The sequence below is a fragment of the Lepidothrix coronata genome, unplaced genomic scaffold (genome assembly GCF_001604755.1).
Source record: "Lepidothrix coronata isolate B3197 unplaced genomic scaffold, Lepidothrix_coronata-1.0 Scaffold101, whole genome shotgun sequence".
Classification (NCBI taxonomy): Eukaryota; Metazoa; Chordata; class Aves; order Passeriformes; family Pipridae; genus Lepidothrix; species Lepidothrix coronata.
In genome coordinates this window covers 183,573-210,254 of record NW_016690281.1, presented here as the reverse complement: position 1 = coordinate 210,254, position 26,682 = coordinate 183,573, and the positions used below count along the sequence as shown (strand labels likewise).

Below are 26,682 nucleotides of genomic sequence, written 5' to 3'. Positions count from 1 at the left end.
CTTCCTTCCAGGACTGCAGCAGTCTAGGCCCATCATCTGGAGGGGACCCCAACAAAGGCTGTGCCCCATCTCGTCCATACAGACCCCAACAAAGGGCATGTCCCATCCTGTTCATGTATATTCACCACTTAAACCCTGACGACCTTGCCCTCAGCGAGCTTCTTTATGATTCGTAATTGAACAGGATGTCCTAGCTGAAGTAGGGGAGGTTTTTCCACAATTCTTCTGTATTTCTTCCCATGCCCCCTAAAAAGTTTGTCTTCATAAGAATGGCAAAAGGAGGGAGAGCAAAGAACTGGCATCTCTGAAATGAAACATTGATTTCTTCTGGGACTGGAGCAGCAGGTGCATGCCTTATTGGTAAAATGGTATATAGGTATAATCTGAAGGACATTGCTGAGATAAATTGCCCCTTGGTTCAGGCACTAACAAAACGAAGCACTGAATAACTTGGCACTACATCTGAAGCAAGACTATAAAACTAACCTTGGTCATTCCTCCAGATCTACTATTGTTACATCAAGAAGAGTAGACGAGGGATTGAGGAGCTCATAAATAATTTCTCATGGAAAGCACGTACAACAGCCTGAACAAAAATCTCTCTCTAAGAAAATGTGGAAAAGTGGTAGATTTAACCTACTTCAAAATGTCATTTTTTGAAGAAAAAAAAAAGCCAATCCACATCTCTTTCTTGATGCTTAAAGGATGTATCTGTACTGCAGCAGCATGGTAAGCACCAAGCCCTAAACCTCGCTTTGGCAGCTGAAGGAATTTGCTGCAGCAAACCCTGCCACTTCCCTCCAGTACAGTCATGTTGGAAATAGATGGTCACCTATGGATAACCATGACTGAAAAAGAGCTGTAAGACATTTAATAAACTATTGGTTAACTTCCCTCTGCTAAAGAAGTACCAAGGACTATAGAAATTGTATTTATCTCAGGTTTATCCACATCTTGCTGTTTTTGTCCAGGGAAACATAACTAATGTAGAGGATTGAGGTCCTGCAGACAAGGGTCAGAGCTCTAGCCCATCTAGCCTGAGACACTTGGCAGCATATCCCTGGAATATGGGCTTGTGCCATCCTTTCACTGGCTCTTTGAATGAGTCACGGACACTGGAGAATGCATCCAAATGCTACTAGAATTAATTCTACAAAATATCCTTTCTCTGTTCGCCACAAGTACACAAGTGAGAGTATATGGCTTTCTTTTACTCAGAACCTTTCAGCCCAGTGCTGTAGATGCAGCCTTGTGCTCATGAGCAACAGTTTTCCAACGCAAGATGTGCAAGACACGCCCCTGGGGCAATAAGCAGATTCAAGAGTCCTATAATTACAAATCATGCCAAGAATTAGCTGTAGTGAGTCCATGAGGCACTCCAGCTCCTGTCTGCATGCTCTCTGGTGTCCCACAGGAGATACTTAATGCAGTTCCGGATGAGAAGCTCCTTGGGTACCCACAACCACATCTGTCTTCAGGCTTAACATTTACTCTAGAGTTGGACAACCTATTTCTGCAGCACATTGCTCTGGTCTTCAGATGACTAGAACTCTGCAAGGACCATCAGGGAGCTTGCCTTCCTGACTGCTCCCCACGATTTTCCTCCTCTGTCCAAGGAATCCTACATGTGTCACCCCCAATGCCAGCTCCAGCACAAGCACACCAAAGCCCTCAGAGCATGCCATCTGTTCCCCATGCAAGTGGGTTCCCACGAAGAGGCATCACTGCGGTCAGTGCTCCCCTCACACAGGAAGGTAGGCTGACCACCCAGAAAGGCTTCTTTTCTCTGGAAACTTGTTGGTAACTTCCCCAGTGACCTCCATACCACATGCTGCAGGAGGTGTAAGAACACGGCTAGATGACCAAGAGTTTCCTCAGATGAGAGCTTTGTGGGACTGATTCGGAATGTCTGGCTCAGCCTGGCCACAGCTTGTGCTGTCCAACACCCTGTGACAGAATGAGCAAGACTCGAGCAGCACAAGGTGGAACAAAAGCTCATTTTGTCCACAGGCACCTTGGGAGCTAAGCAGTGTAACACAAACACATGGGGAACAGGTGGCATAAACGGAGGTGAATTAAACCCCACATCTCAGGAGGGCAATGGCTGTGCATGCAGCATCTGCTCAGCATGCAGCTTCAAAGCAGCACGAATTTTAAGTGCTACCATTTACAAGAGGTTCATCTTCACCTTTTGTTTGACTGTAAATCCCTGAAGCTCATCTTGTTAAGGAAAGGTGTGAGACGGCAGGAGTACAGTACTTCTTCCCCACCTCCCCACGTGTGTTCCCCTCTGATGCATTACAGATCATCTCCAGGAGAAATACATCTGCATTACAAAGTATGAATATGCTTTTCAAGAACAGATGTATGTCCACTACATGCCTTACAGTAGGAGACAGAGTCCTTCATTTCCATTCACCTGCTCCCACCATCAGCTGAGCCTGCTCAGGCCAGCAAGCCCAGGAGGTGTTTCCTAGGTGTGCTATGGGGAACAAGAGTACAGGGTGTGCTGTTTTGGTAGGAGGCTTCCTGGGCTTGTCTTTGCCTCATTATTAAAATGTCCAGTTAAAAACACGAAGCAAGAGGGGCTGGTGTCAACCTGGAGAAGGCACAGGAAGATGCCCCATATATCCTCCCTCCTACCAGAAGCACTGAAGGCTGAACTCCCTCCTCATTTGGAAGAAACTCTTCATATTTAATGACAGAGAATTAGAGAATACAGACTCTTAGAGGAAAGCACACTTAAATAACACACTATTCCTTGCACAGTGCATACAAATGCCTACTTTGGCTCTCTGAACACTATTATCTAGCATTATAATACTTTGCAGAGCACCAAAAGACTGTGTCTACAGGACTATTACCTCTAACTCCTGATAAAACCTCTCCTGAAGTATTTTCCTCCCAGTGTACCTTGCAGATGTTTTCCTTTTTAATTTGTCAGAGACGAGCAGCTGCACTTCTGAAAATAACATTATTCAATAACACTCTGCTTACTGCCATATCTCCTTTCTCAGCTAGTACTGGTTATGCTTATCCTTGTTTATCAGAGGGGCAAACTGCAGCCCAGGCCCATGGTTTAGGTTAATATGACAAATATATTCAAATAAAAATCGACTTTATACTACTGATAGCTCTGTAGCTATGAAAAGATGGGAACCATGAAGTGTTCTTATAGCCCAAGGGCCCCTGGCATGGGACTATGACAGCTCTTACCTCTGCCAGCACAGCTGGGCTGCAGTTGGGCTACCCAGACAAGATTTCCATCCCAGTGGGCTGTGTATCCAGTATAGATTCTTTCAGCCAGAAAGAGAAGGGCGTCCCAAGGGCTCAGCCCCGCCTAGCCCTGAACTCTGATTGCCTCCTCTTCCTGACAGCACACAAATCCCTGTGCAGGCTTCAGAGGGTCAGAGGAAGGCCCTCTGCAAACCTCTTCAACCTGCAGCTCCAGTGCTCTGGCCCTGCTCATCCACCCTCCTTTCCCAGTCTCAGATTAGTCCCTGCTAGAATCTATTCCCATATCCTTTTTTTTTAAGCAATGCTTAGGAAATATTGCTCCATGCAACAGCTACTTTCATAAGCTCTGTCTTGATCAAGAGGCTGTTTAATACTGGAGATGTTTTCTTCGTGGCTGTGAGATTACGAACATTTGGGGTATCTGCAAATGAACCTTAAACCTTAAATCCCAGCGTTCATTCATGTTTATGTTTACGTTCTTCCTTTTTCTCAGCTTTCTTATTATGGTATTCATCTTGTTAAACTGTCACGGATACATATGCAATGTCAGGAGTATATTCTTAGTCAAAGGGCCCTGATCTGTTTTTTCCTGCCTGTGCAGGACTGTGGTGTTATTATCAAAAAAGTGTTTCCTTTAGGCCACCTCACCCTTTTAGGAGCAATCCTCTGTGGCCCCAGAGAGGCCAGTGTCCTCATCCCCTTCTCTCAGCCAGTGCACCCAATTGGCACATCTGGTCTTCTAAAATGAAGCCAGAAGCCTCATAAAGCCCTTCCTTACTATTGCTGTCTCCAGCCAAGCCCTCCTGACAACTGAACACTGGAGCCTGAGATCCCTTCAAAGGGAGCTGCTCGGCTGCACAGGCCAGACAGTCTCATGCTTCTCACGCTCCCCCAGCAGCTGCTGCACCCCCACTGGGCCCCAGTATCCCCCTAGTCCCCTCCCCACATCTGTGATGCTGTCCATGAACTTTTGCCTTCACCAAGCACAAGTGCCTATATTAGATGACTCAGAACAGAGGGAGGAGACAGGCAGGCACAGACAGAAAGCTAATAAACCCCACTCAGCATGGCTTGTTATTTACTTTGGGAACCTGAAGTTCAGGAGAGAGTATCTCATGCCTCCTCCTAATAGCACTTTTGAGAATCCACACGGGATCAGTTTAACACTTTAGAAAAGGTTAATGTTGTTAGGGATTTACAGCTATATTTGAAATGGTTTAAACTATCATTTTTATTTCCTTGAGTAAAATGGAATCTCAGTGAATTGTGCAAAGTTAGATGGTCAGTTTGTGGCTGCAAGAGGTCATTAAAAGCTCAGGTAGTTTTACACAGTACTTGATTCTGTCAGGCACGTGGGGAGCAGGGAGCTGCCATCAACTCTAGATTAGCTGCTGTGAGTTGCTCCAACCACGGCCTGAAAGGGCCTTCCTGTGCTCTCAGAGCAATGAGGCTGAGCATAGCCAGCATGCACAGGGGTGCAGCCACTCTTGGCCCTCCCACAGCCCAACTAGCCTCTCCCATCCACAGCAAGGAGCTGTCAGAAAGCAGAAGCTGCCCCTGACATCTCAGTAGCCACCTCTGACATCCAATAGCCGTCCCCACATGGGGGAGCACAGCATGCTCAGCACCAGCCCCCCACAAGCCCCACCAGCAGCTCCAGGGCTGATGCATGGCCAAGCAACCCAGCCAGCTGCTACCCAGTGCCTAGCACCACCACCCCTATCTGCTGTCCCTTGGCATTTGCCTCCTGGAGCTGTACCCTCCAAGGAGAAGCAATTTCCACACTTGTTCTCCATTTCAGGCCCAGTCAATGTCCCACGTGCCTGTGCTTGCACAGGAGTCCCCAGCACCTCCACTGCTCTTCTCACTGTTTAACCTGCCTTCAAGGGGCCTCCTCTCCCTGCCCAACAGCCACCCACCCACGAAGAGAGATGGTGCTGTCATCCCTCTTCCTGGAGAAGTGTTTGCAAGAGCCCTGACACCCTGCCACTCTCCTCCAGCAAATCCCCAGGGATTGGCAGTTTTCCTTTTCCATGAGGACAGGCACCTCTGCAGAGCCTGGCCCTGGCCATGGGGCCAGTGTCCCACCCCACCCCCTGTCCTCACAGTGGCTGCACTCATATCAAGGGGCTGAGAGGGGGCAAAGTGCTTCGTGCACCCTCAGGTATGTCAGACTGATGTCCACTGCCAACGCAGTTACTCTCATCTGTTGCAGGTGGAGTCTCATGGCCAGAAATGCTGACAGGGAAACCCACATGCGGGTTGTGCCAGAGTGATGGAATAACACTGCTTCTTGCACACAACCAGCGAGAAAGCATTTGCTCTAAAAACTTGACACTGGCCACATGTTACCCCAAGAGCCAGTAACTCTTTCCGTGAAGGAAGTTTAGAGCATTGATGTCTTCTGCTGCTTATTTCAGAGGTCATCTGCTAGCCTGCAATTAAAGGCATTTGTGCAAAATGCTGCGACAATGTCAACTGTAATTGCATCAGTCATGCCACACAAGACAAACGCAACTGGAGATGGCATGTCAGCCTCAGAAATTACTCAAGACTGAAAAGCAAGTGGTGGAAACAGCAAGCGTTCAAAAACAATTTCCCTACAGTAGGAATAATAACAGCTCATTTCCTATACACAGTTCTCCAGAGTGATGGTGCAGAACGTTGCCAGAGTCCCCTCCCTTTCCCATGGGATACCATCAGACTGAAATAAAACACAGAGCAAAGGTGTCCCATGTTCTTAAGGGAGGTGGAAATTGCAGGATTCACCTACCCTGGACCCAGAAGCACCCCTGTTGCTATCTCCAGTCTTCACAGCCTGCAGACCCTTGCCTCTATAGAAACTCCAGTTCCGTTAAGATATATAATAAGGCATTTTGTCTTGCCAAGCTTATCTGTAAGAGGGAACACAGTGACTTGTCCCTGTTTCCTTCAGTGAGCTGTAGACACACTTTTGATATAGCCCTGTGACAACAGCATCCTTACTGCACCTGAGACTGGCAAGTCTGTGTTAAAGTGGCCTCACATTGTCCCCCTGGGTAAGGACAGGGCAGGTTTCCACCTCAGCAGGCTGTTATCCTTGTACCAGAGCTGCCCGGGCCAAGCAGAAGGTATGGGAGGGATTCTTCCTCCTAAAATTAAATAAACCTTATATGAAAAATGCCATTTTCAGTGTCTTGAGCTGTCAATTGCAGGAAAAAGTGATATTGATTTCTACAGAAACTTTATTTGAGTAACCTATTAAATGAAACTTATTTGACACCAGATGACTCCTGCAATTTAATTCCTGAGTGAAGTGATGTCTCCAAGGCCTTGTGATCTTCTTTATCTTGAACGATGAAAGGCATTTTCCTTACAGCCATTTTCTGATGGATCCCAGGGTCTTTGCAAACAAAGTCTTCCAAATAATCCAGAACATACCTTCACTGGCAAACTGCAGCTGATACAGATAGCTCAGCTCATACCAGCCCTTAGGAGCAAAGCTAAAGGTGCAAAGAGCCTGAGAAGAACGGCCAATCTCTGCAGCTTCCACCTGAACAAAGGTGCTGAGGAAAGCCCCAGGATCCAGGAGCTCACCCACAGGTACCGCAGTCCTACTCCAGCCAATGCTTGCACCAGGACAGCCTAGCCCAATGCTGTGGTGTGCTCAGAACCCAAAACCTCCCCTCGCCCCACTTCCTCTGGAACATTTCTATTCCCAAGTGCCTCAAGGTAAAACCAGAGCTGTGGAGGCATTTGCTTTTCAGTCCAGCGCCCTCTGCAATGCACCTTGAAGGCTCATTAGCTGTCTGTGAACCTGAAGACACCTGCCATGCTTCAGAGGCCACTCGCTTCTGCTCACCAAAGCTTTCCCACAGTTTGTTCTTTTAAAAGAAGCCAATTTATTTTTATTTGAAACCTATGAGAAACAACTAAATAGTAAAACCGTCAGATTCCATCTCTTTTATCAAAATGGCTTAGTCATGTCTGGAGTGTCAACAGCCAGACATGTCAACCCCAGCCCTTTGGTGCTCACAGCCCCAAGAGCTCCTGCTGCAGCACCAGACCAGCTGTGCAGAGCCCTAAGCTCTGCTGCACACTCAGCGAGTGCCACTTGTACTCAGAGTCCCTTCTCACTTGGAAGCCCTTCCCAAAGGCGGTGCATGGGCAAAGACACACAGTTACCTTGTCACTTTAATCTCTCTGTTCGCCAGCCCTGCTGGCAGTGCCTGGCAGTGCAGGATCCTTTCAGTTCAGCTCTGATGGGATCAGAATCTGCACCACTCTGAAGCAGAATGAGGTTTCCCTGGTAGAGCACAGGGCATGTGCTCTCATAGAGGGGAGCAACCAGTTTAATCACCCTGTCAGTTCAAAGCAGCGGCTCCTACCACAGACCAGCAATTTGCCACTGAACCAATTCCTGCCAAAGGTGTTGGGGTGCTGCTGGAGCCTGTTTCACTCCATATACAGTCGATGGGCTGCCACAGGCATCTCTCACAGCTGTGTACTGATGGCTAACCGAGTATATCCTTAAAGACAAGTTTCCCTCATTTACTGTGTTTGTCTTCTGTTCCTGCTGCCTTTCCAAATGGCAAGCCTTCTTTGAAAAGAAAGCACACAAAGCAGGGTTTAATTTATAAAACACTACTTTCTTTCTGAAATTTCAGCAAAGCTGAAACTTTATTTGAAAATTAACATCAGCTGCATTTACTCTACAAGTAATTAATTCCTTTCATGCCAAGTGCTACCTTGGGAAAGAGAACAAGTCATAAACATATTCACCTGTCATTAAAAAGAAGCAGACAAAGTAAATAATTTAAGAGGTTTAAAAATAAATTCACACTTTAATAGAAGCAGACTTCCAAGCTTCTTTTCATCTCCTCTCTGTAGCACCCTAGAACAGTGATACAAATATAAAGAGAGAGAAGACAGAGCAAGTCCTGGGCCTGACTCACTTGCAAACCAAAGGAGTCTGTTTGCAGGGACAGAGCCCTGTGGAATACATACAAAGGCTCCTGGATTTGCAGTCAGGTCCAAAGGAACTAAACCATTGATGTTCTGGAAAAAATGCAGGCTTTCAAAGCAGATCAGGCTCCTTTGACTGGGATGGAGAAGGGAATTTGCAGTGCCTCCTCAGATCTCTATTACAGGGGCTATATAGCACGGTTGTCTAATAGGAACCGCATCAGCTTTGCTGCTGCATTTATATTATTTCATTATTATTTGGGTGCTGACTGGCACTTTCAAGCCCTACATTCATTCCCAACATTCTTACTAGAATGCAACAGTACTGCAGGTACATCAAAGAGGGGGCTAACAGCCTTTCAAAAAGTCCAGTATGTGCTGGCAACTTGTGGGGTCTGCAATACCAAACGCAGGGACTTTGTGATCCAGGCCTGGTGGAGCAGATGGCCAGCATTCAGACTGACCAAAAAAGGATCCTGTCAGCATCTCCTGCTGGGATTGTATGGGACACCAGCATTCCTTGGGCCCATGAAAACTGGCTCACAGCTGGCTGTGACAGGGAGAAAAAAAACTCTCTTATGACCCCAGTTCCCTGAAAGTGTTTCTCCTTGAAGAAGGAGACAAGGAAACCAGACAACAGTGGGTGTGAGCTATGGCTGCCACTCCTTGGGTGTGCTACAGGAGCAGAAGAGCTCAGCCCATGCTGCTGCATCACCTGTGGTGATGGCTGAAAGCTGGGGATCTCCCAGGAGCTGATCAAGCCAAGAATGAAGAGGGATTGGGAAAGACGTGCTTGGGATCCAGCACGGAGGCGAGATGGATGTGGATCCAGAAGCCGGGCACAGGGCGCTGCAGTCACCTGCTGGGGGTGAGGGAAGAGGGGCATGCATGTGTCCCAGCACAGCTTCTGCTGGAACTGCTCTCCGTCTGCCTCAGCGGCCACCACTCCTCCACTGGGAGGAGAGAGAAGAGCTCCCCTTTGAGAGAATTTCATTTGTTCTCTTTTGCAATCACAGCAACAGGATGGAAGCAGATAATGTGCAATTTGTTTTAGTTCAGCTTTATCTTGTCAGTCCTAGCTATAACACTGCAGCAAGCAGCATTCTGAAGAATAAAGATGTGATGGTGCAGGGTGAGAATCTGCTATCCCTATTCATTACATCACGAGTCATCACTATAAATATTTGAAGGAGAGAAAGACCCTTGTTCTATCTAAACATGTTCATGTAACAAAAAGTACGACTGAGAGTGAGTGAGAGATAGCTGCTACAGCAGGACATGGATGCTAGAAAGCAAAGCATTTAAGCTGTTTACCTTTCAACCCAAGTAACATCCATTAAATGTAGCATCTTGGGACTCACACCATGAGGAGAGAAATACAAAGGGCTCTGCAGGAGCCTCAGAAGCACATGAAGAAAGTATGTCATGAAGGAAGCACTGTTCCTAATCACTACCAAGAAATTAAAGCACTTTCTACAGCTCCTTTTGAGGCCAAGAACTGCTGTGAAAATGATGATGCCTAGAATTTCTGTGTGCCTCTGTTCTGTGTGGAGGAAGGTGCTGACAGCCATTATAGACAGGAGAACATCAGGGCTGCACAGCATACCCTGCTCAGTATTCCAGGGTTGTCACCGTGCCAACACTGTTCTCACTGTGTTGGAAGCAGAGAACGGGGATATCTGGCAGTCCCTGGCCTGTCAGCTCTCAGGAAGGGCTCTGGGCTCTTGCTCTTCTCCAGAATAAAGTCAGATTCTGGGAGAAGGTAATGCATGTAGTCAGCACTGCCATTTAGCAGCCGAGGGCTCTCACGGGGTCTGCCGGAGTGACAAGCACGGCCAGCGACTCCCCTCCCAGTGCCAGAACCTGTGGCCGCAAACCCTGTTCCTCTCCTTGGCCGTAGGAAGCAACCCTGATTCATTCGTTCAGCTTGTATTGATCTTTTTGTTATTTTTATGAGAAATTAATTGTAAGGAGCTTTTTCTCTGTTTAAACTTGAGGAGATACTGTTCAAGGACATGCTGTGATGTTTCTCTCTCTGACAGCTTTATTGAGTAATAGCCACTGACGGTGTAGGTGTGCACAGACTGTTATGTGCTCCCATAAAAATGACTGGATTTACAGTTATTCTAGCATTGTTGTGATTGTACCATGGGACCAAGCAGCCGAAAAGGCAGATGTGAACTGAGGGCAGATTTGTAAGCATGCACTGACCCTCCCTGTCTTCCACGCCCAGAAAAGAGAAGCCAGACTGGTATCTGCCTGTGAAAGCAGACAGCATGGAAGAGTAAAAGACAGCTCTACTGAAGTTCAATCAAAAAATTATATTCAGACATCCCAGCTCTCCTGGGGAATGGCTGCATCATATTTCCCTGCCATCCTATACCAAGCTGGAGGGATTGGTTTGAGCCTAAGGAGCCAAATGTGGCTCTTCTGTCAACCCGAGGCACATTCTGCCCATGACAATGTCCCTGGCACAAGCCGCAGAAGCGCCCAGGCAAACGGTGATGGAGCTGCCCTTCAGTAGGACACAGTCAGAGCTCATTGCCCTCTAGGGCCTCAGGAAGCCCATCCCTGCCCCTGGCTCTCCTAAAACAGTGTCCAAGGAGCCCATGGGCTGTGCAATGAGCAACTGTTGTTGCAAACAGCAAGCTCTGCTCATGGCGTGGCTTCACAGGACGGACACTGAGGGCTCTCCTGTTTATCAGCATGTTTTAAAAGACTCCACTGTGTGCAGCTTAGAGGGGTTTCAATCTGACTGTAAAGCAAAAGACAGTCCCCCTTAAAAGCAAAACTGAATTCCAAAGGAGAAAGCGTATTTTTGTTAATTCATTAGCTAGTGCCATTAAGTACCATTAGTTAATTCTCACACATCAATTCTAACTGGGATTTCAGATGATTTATAGATTTGATAGCTTCTTTTCTTGTCAGCGGTTTAAAACAAACCCAGCCAGCCAGGAGTGAAATAGTTTAAATGTTCTGCCAGGGATGGCTGGTTCATGTTGGCATAGGTAAGTGAAGGTAACAAGAAAGAGTCACTGGTGATTGCAAAAACGAAGAACAGATGTTCTACATATTAAGGAGCTATTATGCTAAGTGTCATTCCAGTGACTTGTGGGAGTGGCACACACAAATGACTAAGATTAGCTGTTCCAACAAGGTCACTTCTGCTTTAATGTAATTAGTTATGCCAGTATTGATAAAGACGAAAAAAATACAACCTGGCGATGAAGCATCATTACCTCACCGCAAGACTATCTCTTTAAGTTCAAGCTTCCTCAAAAATCCCAATAGAGTCCAGTTCATACATAACACAGAATTTTGTTCCTTCCTTTTCTGTGATGAAGGACAAAAGGGGATATGTCTGTTGAACACAAGATCCCAACAAGAAACCACAGGGTTTCAGAAAAAAAACACCTGGCAGTCCATCCTCCTGGGAAGCAGCAGGAGATGCCAAGAGATCCTGAACCAAAACAGCATCTCGGAGAAATAGCTCCATGTACTTAGTAACTGAAATTATACTGACTCCAACTACCCTGACTATAATTTACATAACTTCTCCTTGGGCTGCACCAGGCCGGACTTTGGTCCAGCAACTGAAAAATAAAATCTCATCAGATTCGATACTGGTTTTTTGGACTTGTCCTGATACAGGTGTCACAATAAGGGCCCAAGTGTTCCTTTTTTTTTCCCTCTATGTACATATTTTTAAGGCTGAACCAGAAGCCTGCTGATGGTATCAGAGTCTGCAAGCCATGCCAGCTGCCTGTGCTCCAGAGGCACATTGTTGTTGATGTCACCAGGTCACTCTAGGAAATATGGATGCAATGTCTCAACATCTGCAGATGGTGCAGCCGCAGCTCCACAGCTCTCTCTGCTCCTCAGCCTCTGCCTTGCTGTGGCACCTCAGGCAGCAGAGAACAAGGAGGCTCTGGCCATCCTGCCCTGCTCTGCATAGGGCCAGTGGCCTCCGGGATGCTGTGTCCTAAAAATGGGTGAGATGAAAGCCCAGGGCCTTCTGGCTGCAGTGGGAAGAGTCAGCCGTGTACCATGGCGGTCGAGGGGCCAGCAGTATCTCACTGGGTACTGGGGTACTCACTGGGGATAAGGTGGCCCAGCCCTGCAGGCAGGACCCACGGGAAGCCCCTGATGGAGCAGAACGGAGCCACCAGGAAGGAGCTGGGCCACCCAGGAGTGGGGCTCCATGCCCAGATCCACCAGCCACCATCTACCTGCTGCTGCTGGCCCCCATCCACAGCCCTCGGCAGGCACCTGCTGCTGCCAGCCCTGGGCCAGGAGAGCTCCTGGGCCAGGCAAGCCCCTGGGCCCCGGCCCCACAGCAGCGGGGAGGCACAGGGGTGGCAGAGCCCCAGGCCCTGGGCCATGCCAGTCCCTGCCCACCTCGAGGGCCCTCACCGGCCACCCCTGCCACCCCACAGAAAATGCCACACATCCCTTCACTCCTGCTCAAGAAGTGCTATATAACAAAAGGAAAAAAACAAGATTTCTTAGCAAATGGCTCCTAAAATCAGCAGGAAATTCACTGAAAAGCTTGCAATACATCCAAGTAGTCTACGGATATGTGTTCAAACAAACAGCTGTCTCCAGAAGCCCAGCTCTCAACCCACCCTGTCTGCTCCACAGTGTGTCAAACCTCCACCCATACACTTCCCACCTGTTTGCGCTTCACAGGGACCAATCTCTGCTCATCCAAGTAACAAAGCTGTTTTCAGTTTGAAAGCAAGAAATCAAAATTTAATTATTTTGTCCTTCAGAGCTTTATGCTATCTTTTATGAAAGCTTTTTCAGACAGGAAGAACTATCATTGGCTGACTCAAAAAGGGAATAATTGACTGACAGCTGAAAAAAAGGACAATAGTATTTGTCAGTCCAGTATTTTTCACTCTGAAGACAAAACACATTTTATCAACACCCTGAAATTATTTTGTCAACAAAATTCATTCTGTAGCATTACCTTCATCTGTCAAGCTGACAGAACATTCTTTGGAGTGCTTTAAAAACCATCTTGCTAACACAATTAATTTCCACAAATTTAAATTTTGCCTGTTAATTTTATGTGTGGGAAGGTGTTATACAGGCACAGGAAGGTGTGAACAGGCACAGGAAGGTGTGAACAGCAGAGCCCTGAGCTCAGGCACAAGCAAGAGGCCGTGGGTGCAAAACAGTTTACACAGATTACACCAGCCTAGCACAAGCTGGAAAAAGGAGGTGAAACAAATGAACAGCTAGCTACACATTGACAAGAATCCTGCTTGAGTAAATCATGCTTTTACAAGTTACTTCATGTCACTGAAAACATTTCAAGGAGCTTTATGTACAAGACTGAGCAGCATTTAGAGCACCCTGTGTCTGCATACGCAAAACGAAGCATTATCACCCTAAATCAAGTAGAACCTACAAGGCGGTTATATCACCCCATGGCATGGACGACACGGAGGATGGACAGTATTCAGGTGACAGCAATATGCACAGTTAACAGAGAATGTCCTTTTATACACCTGATACGTTAATGCCAGTAGCAAACAAGTGCTGTGGTTCTAACGCCATACGGGAGATTTTCAACAAGATTTTTCCAAATGCCCCCTGTGACTTAAAAACTGAATTTTCAAATATTTTCTACATTTCCTCTCACAATCTCTTGACTGCCTTTCTACTTGAATTTAGATTTCTAATGGGTATTTAAATGGGCAATTTTCCCTGTGCCCATTTTAGGTTTTGATAAAAAGATCCACAAAGAGGTCAAATAACTTTTCCAAGGCCATGCATTCAATAAGCACCAGGAATCAAACCTAAGCTCCCTGCCTTGAAACACATACCCCTAGGCAACAATTCCAGGGAAAGTTACTGCCAGAATTATATCTGCATGTGCCTGGATGAATAATGAGCTAAAACCTGACCCATCCCTTTGCTGTCCTGTCTGTGCTGGGGTTTTATAATCACTGCCACTCTGCTCCTCTCCCACTGCCATCTTCTTATGAGCTCCCAGTGGTTCCAAGGTTTTTAACAGTGACATGACTTACATAGCTCCCTCTGGGCCCCTTTCTGATGCTAAATCATTAATTCATTCATCGGTTTTTTATATTTCTAAATAGAAATAGACATGATTGGTGTGGATGATCAATACTCTGTTCTCTCATTCCTCTCAGTTCCCATCATTTTAGAATCTACTCTGCTTTAAATCTTAGTTTTTTTTAATAGGAATTCATTTTGTGAAGCATTTGACACTTCATTATGGCAGCCCCACGCTAATAGATTTAATAATTCATATCTGCATTGGTCACTTTTAACTGATATTACACATTCCAGAGCTGCTCCATGACTCTATATTCTTGTGAGCCAGCAACAGCTTTGGCCTTCCCTAGTGATCTCCTGTTGCATTACCAACACACAGGGACCACATCTGTCAAGACTCCAAATATGGCCTGGAAAAAGAGTGAAGATGTCCTTACACTGATCTTGAGAGCATTACAAAATAGACTGTAGGTGAAGAGTGAAACCCAATACGCTGCTGCTTAGAGCAAGACATAACAGACCCACCAACACAATCCAGCAATAAGCACTCAGACATGTTGGGAACACAGCCTGTGCTGTGCCACAGCAGCAGGGCTGTGGCTTGTCCTTAGAGCCCTTAGAACTGTCCCTCATGGCACAACATAGGGCCAATGGTATCGGTAATCCTGGAACTAGCTTGTCACAGCAGAAGAGTGAATGCAAGTTCCAGAACAGACTGAACAGGTTGTATTTCTGGCTGAGTTCATAAATTATTACTATCATTTAATTTACAAAACATTTTTGGCAGCTGAGGGCCTTTACAGCATTACTGTTGGTGTGGGATCATGTTACCCACCTCTCAAACAGCAAGAAGCCGCTGTATGGAGCTGGTTGATGAGGGAGGCACAGAGCAGGGATATTGTCTCCATCCAACCTGCAGCAGGGTCTCAGACACAATGCAAACCACCGTCGTGGCACCCAGCCTGGACATGCACCTCCCAGCCTGACCCATCCAGGACGTGGACTGAGAAGGCCTAATGGCAGTGACTGGTCAGCACTCTGCAAATCGGTTCTACCCAGAGCCTGGACCTTCTGCTGCTGCAGGGCACACACCAGGAGCACTCACGGGTTTTCTGATCACAGACCCACCTGGGTAGTGCACCCAGCTCTCCAGCCTGTGAAGTCAGAGCAACTGCAGTGTTAACACAACAAAGCCCAAGCTGCCAGTGGAGGCTGCACATATGGAGGCTACAGTGCCCTTGCACATGCTGAGACCACATGCCACCATGGCACTCAAATGGCAATGGCCAGTGCTTTACCACACAAGGAGAAGCACTTTCATCTTGTATGAGCCATTTGGATATCGACTGTCAGGCAGACTTGACTTAAAGGAGCAATTCAAAGGAGTCCCAGTGGTCCTCAAGAAATAGGGACACCCGTGTATGAGCAAGGACAAAAATGAGAGTGCTGGGTGTTCTTTGCACATCAGGAGTAGCACTTCTACAAAGACAGACCATCACATGGGACTTTACAAGTTTTTCTTAAGCACCTCTCCATAATCTCTGCAACCTGGACAAGCAAAGAGACTCAATGGCTACAGAGGAACAAGATGGAGAGCTCTAAGGCTGGCAAACACCCTGTCCTCTTGACAAAGAGATTCCTGATGCCAAGTAGAGTATTCAGGGGAATTTTGCAACAGGCATACCAAAACACAGATTCAAGACAAAAGGCAACAAGCACTAAGAGAAAATAGCTTGTCAGAAATCAAGTGCCAACCTGCACTCTTCCTGTACTCCGAAGACTCATCTGAGCCAGCACCACTTCCATTACTGCCATGCAGGTGCCAGATGTGCTCACAATTCATCATGGACACAGCTATGCAAAGAATTTAGGTCTGTTACTAGGGCTGTGAAATATTCTCCACGCTCACCTGGGGTAGCCCAGCAGTGTAATGCACTTGCCCTGGCCAAACTAGCCATGCTAAAGCCTGCTCAGCAGAAGCACCTGCAGTGTGCTGTGCAATTAGCCTGTGCTGCTGGGCCTGATGAAAACTCCTCCATGCCAGGCATGGCAGCATGGAGCAGGTTCAGAGACTGGAGCAGAGGCACTTGAATGCATAAAAGCAGCAGGAAACAATGAGACAACAGGCTGGAATGAGCTCCACAGTCCCCATCTTTGAGATGAAACCCCATGCCTTTATAAGAGAAGCATCTTTTCCTGGCAGGCAGCCTAATTCTTGCACAGATCTCAGCACAACGGCTTCTAGTTTTACTCCCTGTAACTGTAGTGAGTTCTGATTTACTCCTGAACTCTGTCATTTCTCTTAAAACCACCTGTCCTTTCCATTATCATCATGTGCCTTGCAGCAGGGCTTCTAGCAGAAAAATTTGTATTGAAAATATGGAAGTTCACAAAATTGAGTTCAAGCAGCCCAGACAACAAAGGCAGATGACATATTTGCTGCAAATTCCTAAGAGAGATAACTACATCTCTTGCTTTTATGGTAACAGGAAAACCTGAATAAGATATTAATAGCTCCTTTAATCATAATTACAGCAGTTGCCCTTCTCTTTTCCTGAAATGAATGAACACATTGGTAGTTGGCCCTCAAACCCTCCTTAGCTGAATTAAAATTGCTCTCTACTGGACTTCAAACCAGACTAAACAAAGCCTGTGTTTCCTTTTGCTGTTGCTGTAGTAAAAGCCTAATGATGAGGGCTGCTCCTCTTGGCACAGGAATTTGCTTTGCATAAAAGGTTATAAACCAACCCCTGTTCAGCTCACCCACAAGGAAAAAGCTGCATAAGACGAACCAGACAGCCCTACCCCGCAACTCTCACTTGGTCCTGAAGGGAATATACTGTAACCTAAGAGGTCTTTCCCAACTTTTACTTTGGTGGCTTTGGAAGGGGCATATTTTTACCCTAAGTCACAAAGAATCTAGTCCTATCTATAAGTATAATGGCAAAACTGTCTCTGTCCAACCTGGGGGCAGCTTCTGGCATCTTCTCACAGAAGCTACTCTCACTGGCCCCCCACTGCCAAAGCCATGCCATGTAACCCCGACACAGATACCTACAGGACGACACAGTCCACTCCACCTATTCCTCTGCTCCTCCTGGCCCCTGCCCTCTCCACAGCAGGTCATGGAGGAAAACATGGGATCCACAAGGTAAGCAAAGGGGCTGAGAAGTGGATCATACACGTTAAATGCCTTTAACTGATACACACAACTCTGGCACTAGCTCCCTTGTCATCTAACTCCAGCAAGTATTTATTAATGAAACCCTCCAGATTGCTGATTCATTTGATTGTTAAAGCTTGTGGAACTCGTACTGTTATTATTCATTGTTATTAATGTTCACAGCTCAGCCTCTCTCTTTCCAATACGCTCCACAGAGGAAATCGAAGGCTGAAGCCAATTGTTGCAGTAAATGAGTGATGGAGGTGCCGGAGGACAGGACAGAGCCCGTTGCTCTGGGACTGGGGCAGGTTTTTGGGAGTACGTTAATCTTCATGCACGGGGACTGCAAAATGAGCGGCTGTTTCAGGTGGGTTCTCTAGTCCGTGCACTGCTTCCTCAGTCAAGTCTCCAGGCAGAATCACCCTAACAAAGCTGTTGGTGCACAGGAGCACTGACCCAGGCCAGGTTCTGATCTACGTCCAGAAACAGGTCTGAGGTCAGCAAGAGCATGGCTCCTGCTAGACACGTTCAACACAATGACCCAGACAGATGCTACAGGCCACATGCACAGTATTATGGAAAGCACATCTCCATATGATGGCATGGACTGAGGAAAAGCAGCGCTGACTAACCTCTGGAAGTTCTCTCCACTCCTCTGCAACTGCTCATTCCTCACCCAAGGCCTAGGAAACACCAGCAGGGCACAGATGATGGTACCTCAGAGCTCAGGAGTGCAACACCCCAATGTGCTGTGGAAACGGCAAAGAGCACGCTCTCTGCTTTAGCCCACTCCCTCTCCTTCCCTTCTCCAAGCCTCCTCCACCTTTCCACAGCCTCTGTGCTACACAATGTTTGCCCATTCTTGCATCACATATAAACTCCCCAGGCCAGGATGGTCCTGCTCCTGCCTGTCTGGTAGTTGGAATGCTTCTAAATCCTCAGCAGCGTTCTCATGCCAGCTCTCCAGAACAATATATTTGTTCATGTTATATCTTTGGAGTCTACAGAGCTGTCATATACCATGTTCAACCCATTATTCATCTCAAACAGAGAATTCTGCAAAGCAAGAGGAAATAAAAGAGAGTTTAATACAGCTTTACTAAAATGGAATTTGCCAAAGACTCACAGAAAAATGGATTTAATTAGGGCTGCTAATGGAGAACAGTTTGTTCTTGTGATTTAAAGCAGAAGTTAGATAGTGTCTGTAATTTCAACATTTTAAAATTATATATAGGGGGTTATTTCTCATTTCTACCTTAATTATAAAAATCCATCTTTATGAATCACAATTTTGAGGCAAATAAAGCAAAGGCAGCAAAAATGATGTTTTAGTTAATAAAACTTTTAAGAACTCACCAAAGAAGCAAAAGACACTTCAGCATGAATAAAACAGACTTAACATAGCAAATTGTAGTTGCAGACAGTCCTCTGGATGCTACTTAAACACTAGGCTATCTATTAGAGTTGCAGGCATTAACTGGCCTAACATGCTCCAGCTAGTAATTCCAAATTCCAGAATTTTCTGCTACCCATTCTCCCATTCTTAAATTGATTGCTGTCAGAATTTCTGAACTGCCTGCAAATTGTTTCTCCATATTAAAGGGAATAAAATGATAAAACCATGAGCCTCTTCTACAGTCTAACAAATGTTGCTTTTGTGAAATTCCTCCTGTCAGCTGGCTCTGACCACATGACCTAAGTAAATGAGTCCCAACATTGTAAAGCACTGATTAATTTAATTACAAATAGTCCAGATAACTGGTGAGCAAGCTGGGCCTAGCTGCTGTCACTGCTGCATATTCTGCACCCACCGTAATGCATTTTAATATTGCACCTCGGATCAGAACGGAATCAATGAGTGAAGTTCAAATGTGGCACATTTCCTGTTTCTCTGACAGCTTATTTCATGGATCACAGGGACCAAAGTACAGTTGCTTATTCAACAGAGGAAAGAATGAATCAATTTTCATTCTTTAACACACTGTGTGACCTATTCTCTGATGTTCTATCCTTTACAATGGCTCCAGTCTTTTCAAGACCTTCAATTTTGTCAGATAGAGAAAATTTAAAATAATGACAAAATGCCCTGCCCTAGGTCTGCTTCCAGCTGACTGACTGCTCTGCTGGTAATAAGTCCAAATGAAAGCTATTATGTCACTCAGGTTGAATTAAACAGACAAACTATAATCCTAGATTGTTAAAAATGAAACAATCTTCTGGAAGATTTCTGTGATCTCACTCCAAGTTCCCCATGAAAGGTGCTGGACACCACAGAGATTCTGATCCTCATGTGCTTCAGTTTCTTCCCCTACTTCAGAACACGAAGGAGTAACGTGACAGGACAGCTGCTGACCCGCACAGTGCTGGCAGCTCCTGTGCCTGCCCAGCACAGTGGGCCCAGCGCAGGGCACTGGGCAGAGGTGCAGGGCCCCCTCCCGACCTGCCATCCCACAGAGCCCACCACGCTGAGCGAGGATACCACAGCTCTGCTGCTCTGCTCACCTGCCAAGACTCCCTGAAGTTAGCAGATAATGTTACAGTTCTTTAGGTACTGCTAGTTTGGGCAGAATTAACAAACTGATATGTGTAATTTTGCAATTTCAGTGTGAAATCTTTTTTTTTCATTTAGAAATATCCCAAGGTATCGTGGTTTTAAATACTCTCTGTGTGCCTTGTGTTTGTCTTCTTTTATTATTAATCCCAGTTCACTGGTGATACTTGCATTGCTCCTGTCATTTATAACTTGGTTTCAGCTTGCACTTTCATCATTTTTCAGATGAGGAAGATCAGATTCTGCAAAGGAGAACACAGCACAAGGGTGAGTGTTGTGGGCACCCCAGGCAGGTGTGGGCACCACGCTGACACCCCAGAGCCAAGGCAGCAGGGCTCCCTGCAGCCATGCTGAGGGCAGTGTGCAGGAGCCTGGCACCAGGACAGAGAGGCAGCTGAAGTACCAGACAGATGGTGAACCAGAAAGCACAGCCTGAACTAGAAACCCTGGAAAGGACACACTCAGAGACCTCCAGAGGCAAAGAGGATCTCTGCCTCTACTTTCTCAAGCTCTCCTTCTCCTGCCTCATACTTTATGACTGACCCCATGAGATTTGCCTGGCCTTAAGACATAAAGGTAATAAATCAGGCCTTATCGGAATATTACCCAGACAAAATGCACATATCACAGCCAGCTTTATTTGCTTTCTTCTCTGCATATCCAGTAGTTCAAATATAGGGCTTTCAAAGCAGTGGATTTAACAAATATCAGTACTTCAGGGCACGTGGGCAGACAAATTGCTTTTTCCATTTCATAAGATGAATCTGAGAAGAGCACGGGTCACTAAATGGTTGCAACAAATGTTCTAGTGTTTAAGCAGGCCATGAGCTGTAGCAGCCGTTGCTGGTTTGATTTGTTTGCCCTTGGTAGATTAATTTTCCTTTTTTATTTTCCTGCCTTTTGTGAAGGAAGTCCAGGGACCACCACAGCTCGGGACAGCCCAGCACCAGCAGCCGTTCCACTTGCTTCTTTGGTCTGGAAGCAGACAGGACACACAGCTTGTGGGAGCTGGTGTTTGAACTGTGAGCTCTGCAGTATCTGCCATCCCTTTTCTCACCCAGCTGGGAGCGTACTGCAGCTAAACAAAACACCTGAACTTCCCAATGATCAGGTTTTAGCACAGTTCTGGAGGATGGTGATATGGGATGGAGGCTGAGCAGCCAGCAGCTATTATACTATATTTGCTGAACAAATGGATTTAGATGAGGTTCACCTGATCAGCTTCGGGTGCACAAATGAGAACTGTGCACGCAGAGCTGGGCACATGCTGCCCATGGAGGTTACGCACTGCACCCCTGTCACCAGCACCCTGGCACCTGGCACCTGGCACCTGGCTATTGGAGACAACTGCCTCCTATGCCCTGATGAAGTAATGTGTACAATGGAGCTCTAACAAGATCTTTTCCCTTCAAACAGTGTACAAATTAACAGTCAGCAGCATTTGAAAAATGGCCCTGATCCCTGTCCACACAGGGAGTTTGTTCCCAGTGCAAAGTGCCAGATTATGACAATGATACATACTTCAAGTGGGTGAAAACAAATGAATAACAACACCCTGACAGTACTGCTGTTCCTGAGTGCTTAGGAGCTAGGTAAAACTGACAGTGCAAGACAAATATGGCACTGAGATGAGATGTTGCAGTGCATGGCTGGTCAGGGGAATCTAGACTCACTGGCCTTTACAGATGGGTTAATTCTAAAGGCTGCATTTGATTCTGAGCCATAGTTGCTCTCTGAGCAGATAGGGAAGGCTCAATCTGTGGGAGGACTGAGCCACAGGCGGTAGTCCCATTTGTGAAGGAAGCATTGGGTGGTCCTAGAAACAAAGGATGTGAGTTTGCCTGTTGCCTCTGCATCCCCAAGTGTAGGCTGACTCCCCCTGCCCACCCCCAGAGGGTCCAGCCAAACACGGGTGGACAACTCGCCTAACAACACAGTGAGGAAAGTGGGACTGTCCCCAGCCAGAGGCATCCACAGCACACACCAAATGTGCACTAGCTCGTTTTCATAGCATAGGAATCATGAGGTGCCAGGGAAATTATCTGCTATCAGGCTGACAGAAGAAGGTGACCCCTGAATCGCATGTGGCTCTTTACCTGGAATGCTGTGGAGTCCAGATGTACTCAGGGGTTTCAATAGGCTCCAGAGTCACTCCTTGAGCACAACCCCCACCTGCTAGTTCAGTGCAGTGGACAGATACGACCACTGCTCCAGAAGGACTGCAATCATGATCTCAAGTAATCCTCACCCTGTCTTCTACAGGCTTCTTACAAACACCTGCTAATGGCTGAGGACAAAGAGAGGCCCCAAGTCAGCCGGCCCCCCATGCCTCACCAAGCTTTCTCTCGGATTGCTTCCACGGTGGTGCTGGAACTCCTTCCATGGCTTGTCACCACCAGCCCCCACCAGTGGTACTCCCCAGACTCAGCAGAGGATCCCTGGCCAGGGGGGTCCCTGTGTCTCAGTTAGCTCTGTCTGTCCCCCTACAGTGCTGTGGTATGTCCTCTACACTTGCAGCACCAGGTGGGCTGTGTCCCTTAAGGAAGGCTTGGCCTGCTATGGCAGGCAAGGATCACACTTTCCTTGAGACAACACAGCTGCACTTTGTTTCCACTCTATTCCCTTCAGTATAAACGCAATCAAGGGCAGATCTTGTCTGTCCTCAGAAGATATGGAGCAGGTCACATATACCTGTACCTCTTTCCAGCAGCAGAGATTTCAGATCGCAATAACCTCACAGTGCACGAGCCTGGTGAAATCATGGTTGCAGTGATGTCAGGATGATCTCCGAGCTTCTTACCCCAGGCACTCTCCTCCCCAGGAGGAGCCGGTTCCTGTAATTACAAAGTGGAGCCATATCAGAGGAAAACTAATCAGCTTGGTGGATGCCAAAAAATTAAATATTAATCTAACTATTGTGAACACAGAAATATTCATCTTCAGATATTTTCTGGCACAAGTGTCAAAATCAGAGTGGAACTAAGGCTTTATTCATTTTCCATTATCAACTTAAATAAAAACAGTCAGAAAAATGGGCAATGATGTGCAGAAACCACTCAGCAGAGATAATTACAGAGTAAGTTTAGGCAGCTAATCACTTCTAGAATATGCTTCAGATTCAGATAACTGACTGGCTTGTTTCCCTGCCTTGTTAAATCAGACAGACTCTCAGCTTTGCCTGATGAGGATGGGACTCCCAGAGTCAGCATCTTTAACTAACAATAGGGCTGTTTGGCAGGCACGGACGCATCCCCACCAGCCAGCAGCAGGATGGGAAATGCTCTCCCTACATCAGGAGAGAAAGATGCAGGAGAAGCAACGGTGGAAGGTGGGGCAGGCAGCAGGCAGGGCAGGGATAGTGGGAGGAAGGCAGGGCAGAGCAAGGCAGCTCTGGCAGCAGAGGGACAGAGAGCCATAGGCAAAGACTCATCGAAAAACCAAGGAGCGGCTGCAGCAGCTGCAGCAGGATGGGAGGACAGCTGTGGGAAGGCACAGCCTTGCAGGTGTCCATTCCTTGCAGGACAGCAGTTCTGGCCTTCGTGGCACTCACGCTGAGGAGCTCCTGCACAGCACTTGCACCCCCCCTGCCCAGCAGCCATAGAGCAACTAACCATACTTACACCAACTGGACTCTCTTTCAGGGGAATCACTGCAGGCAAGAGGCAATTTTCCACAGCCCTCCTCAGACATGTCAGGCCCAACCCTCCCAGCACTGCCAGTCCACGAGCTTCACACTCCAGTTTCAACAAGGGCCTGAGCGCTGCTGGCGGCCGTGGCAGTGGCAGGAAGGAGAGCTCCCGCTGGGTACGGGGCAGGTGCCGTGGCAGTGGCAGGAAGGAGAGCTCCCGCTGGGTACGGGGCAGGTGCCGTGGCAGTGGCAGGAAGGAGAGCTCCCGCTGGGTACGGGGCAGGTGCTGCGGGTGCTGTCGGTGCACCGGGAACGGTAAAAGGGACACCCACCCGAGACAGAACACACCCAGCTGCAGTCTGGGTAATTTGCACTTGCCAGTGCCTCACCACCACAATTACCTTATCAAGAATGGAAAAAACTCCCCTTTATAGTTCTAGTGGAACACCCTTATATTCTCAATCACTAATTTACATGGGCTTTTTCCTTGGAACTAAGGCAGGAATTATTTTTACAACAGCATTCATGCATTCATGTATATTCTCTCTTCTTCTTAATTATTAACTTTGCTGTAGTAAATAAAGGGTGTTTATGAATTCCATCAATCTCAACAAACCTTTTGCATTAAAGTACTGAACTAAAGTTCTTCTAATGAAGAAGCAGTATTCACTTTTGCTTTATTTAAAGGAATTAAATGATAAATATAGTCCTCTGGATGCTCTTGTGCAGTTTCTTAAATTCAAAAGCCTGCCAGAAATTATGCCTGACTTACTAGCTACTTCATTATAACAGCCTAAAGGATAGGAATGGACTGGAATAAATTGGAAATTTAAAGAGCCCGCAGGCCCTTCAGCAAGACAGAGGCTTTCAGAGGTGGCAGCAGCTCTGTTAGTTAACATGGTGCTCAGTATTCTGCTTTGCAATGTCTCTCTCTGTCAGGTTCTGTCCACCAAGCCAAACCCTTCAGCCGTGTCTCCGAACGCTGCTCCCGCAGGCTCTGCTCACAGCAGTGCTAGAACTGCTTTGGAGGGAAATGTAGAAATTCCATATTTACTTCCCTCAGCACAGTCTGTGTCCAGCCTTTCTTTGGTCACACTGATAGGCTTGTATTCTGTGGAATGCTGGGCTGCACAATTTCCTATCCTTAAGATCCCCACAAAGTAGAATGCACAAGGGAAGTGCCAGCCACTGGGTTTTTCAGTTTGGTCCCCAAGATTGGCCTCACCATTGAAAATTCATATTTCTAGTGACACACAAACTAAAGCAGTAGCTGTTCCTGGGGGTTACACATCCCAAGGCATCTCTCCCAGCTATTTATAAATAGTATTGTTAAACAGGTATTGCCAGAGTTTCTTCTTCCAGCAGGCTTTCTTATTCTGATCTAGTTTGACCCTGACAAGCAGTAGTTTTCCTGAAACAGGCATAGTCTCTTCTGTTTTTAAAATAATCAGCAATTTGTTGTTCATCTTGATTTAAGAAAGACATGCCCTTTGAGTATGTGCTGCTCTAGGATCCCAAGGGCTCAGCACAAGCCACTGACAGAAGCCAGTGAATTATTCCAGTTAAGCAACATAAACAACTCAAGCTTTTGTTGATTTAAACCAAAAATGACCATGCTCTCATTCTGAAAGAAACTGTGGTATTAGAAAGCATAGGTTTGACAAGACAAGCTAAAACCTACAGTCTTCATATTCCAGTAGGCCTATGCCATATTAATTATTTATCAAGATGTTTTCTTAAAGTAGTGTCTTTGTGCCTTTAATTTTCAATTCCCTTAATGCTAGGAGGATCTCTGTTGGCAACACATCAATTATTAATAGAGTTAAAACAATATTTGTTTTCCCCCAAATACATTTTTGAATGCTGTCCTCATACCAGTTAGGTTTTTCTGAAACTTTAATGAGGATCTCTGATTTCTTCCAGATTCATGGCTGAGACACAAGCTTGGCTGGGCCTTTGATTTGGCTGTCGGAGCACATGTGGCATCACATCCTCACACTGCTCCTCCCACTGGGGCTGGAGGAGTGATCAAGCAAAACAGCTGTGATGAGGCAGGAGAAACAGCAGCACATCTGTAATTGGGAATTTCAGTTGCTGAGTTCAAAGGTTCTGTTATTCTAGTAACTGTTCTGGATTTTTTTATTTCAGTAGCTGTCCCCAGGCTCAGCAGAGAGAGCCTGTGCTTCGCTCTGCTTGGAATACTTTTCTCCTAGCAAAGAAAACAACAGTGCAGTTCCTTTAATCTATGAGAGACCCATTTCAATTCAGCAAAAGGATACTTGAAACATCATGGGTTTAAGAATTTTATGCAATCTCAGCCACTTCTCTCTCCGTCAGGGAGCATATAAAAAATTAAAACCCCAAATACTTCTTATTGCTTTTCTAGACCCTAATTACAAATACATTTTCACAAGGAGGAGTCAACTTAAGCCTAATATTGTTCAAAATCTCGTCATTTCAATACAGTCTTCACTTGATGTGGATTGGTAATTGGAGCTGTGGAATCAATTTTTCCCATACTTGAAACACCCAAATGAGTATGAAATGTGTTGCATTTGTTCCATGCACGTCTACAGTTCTGCATTTTGCTTGGAGTGGAATGATCATTCTGATGTATTTTTTATAACAGAGCAATGTTTCCTCAGACTTTGATGTTTCACGTACGGAGCTATTATAACCATTTGCCATTTAGGTGCATGATCCATGGCTAATCTCCAAAGCTTTGATGCATGCAATAATTATTACTATTGATGTCACTGCACCATATTTAAAATGTGAATGTCTCATTGTAAGTCTACAGCTAGCAGAAGAGGAAGGCAACCAGTCCACATCAAGACTGGAAATTCCCTGTTGGTAAATGTCTGAAAGAGTGTAAGGTGACATTCCAGAGTGAGGCACTGACTGTGCTGTGGGCAAGGGCTCCAAGAGCAGGAGGGTGATGTGATGTGTGTGCTAGTCTCTACACTGAGAACAGCTCTGGGAAATTGGGCACTGGGGTCTCCAGATGCCACATTCTGACAATCTGCTCTTGAAGTTTGACCCTGAACTCAGCCATATGGCATGTTTCAGGCAACTCCTGCACCTAGGGCTCTGAGTAATTTTATTTGTGCCCTGTGTCACAGGCTTCCC

General features: G+C 46.4%; 1 long non-coding RNA gene across 4 annotated transcripts in view; it reads right to left on the bottom strand.

Moving 5' to 3' along the window:
* The window catches only part of LOC108501405, a 71,950-nt gene that overhangs the window by 29,789 nt on the left and 15,479 nt on the right, over positions 1-26,682 (bottom strand). For 2 of the 4 annotated variants that reach the window (XR_001876178.1, XR_001876177.1), the window contains one exon: positions 22,623-22,759. This is a non-coding gene — a long non-coding RNA (uncharacterized LOC108501405). Of the gene's footprint in view, positions 1-22,622; positions 22,760-23,545; positions 23,656-25,428; positions 25,552-26,682 lie in introns of those variants that run through there. The other 2 variants (XR_001876180.1, XR_001876179.1) reach the window with 2 other exon arrangements.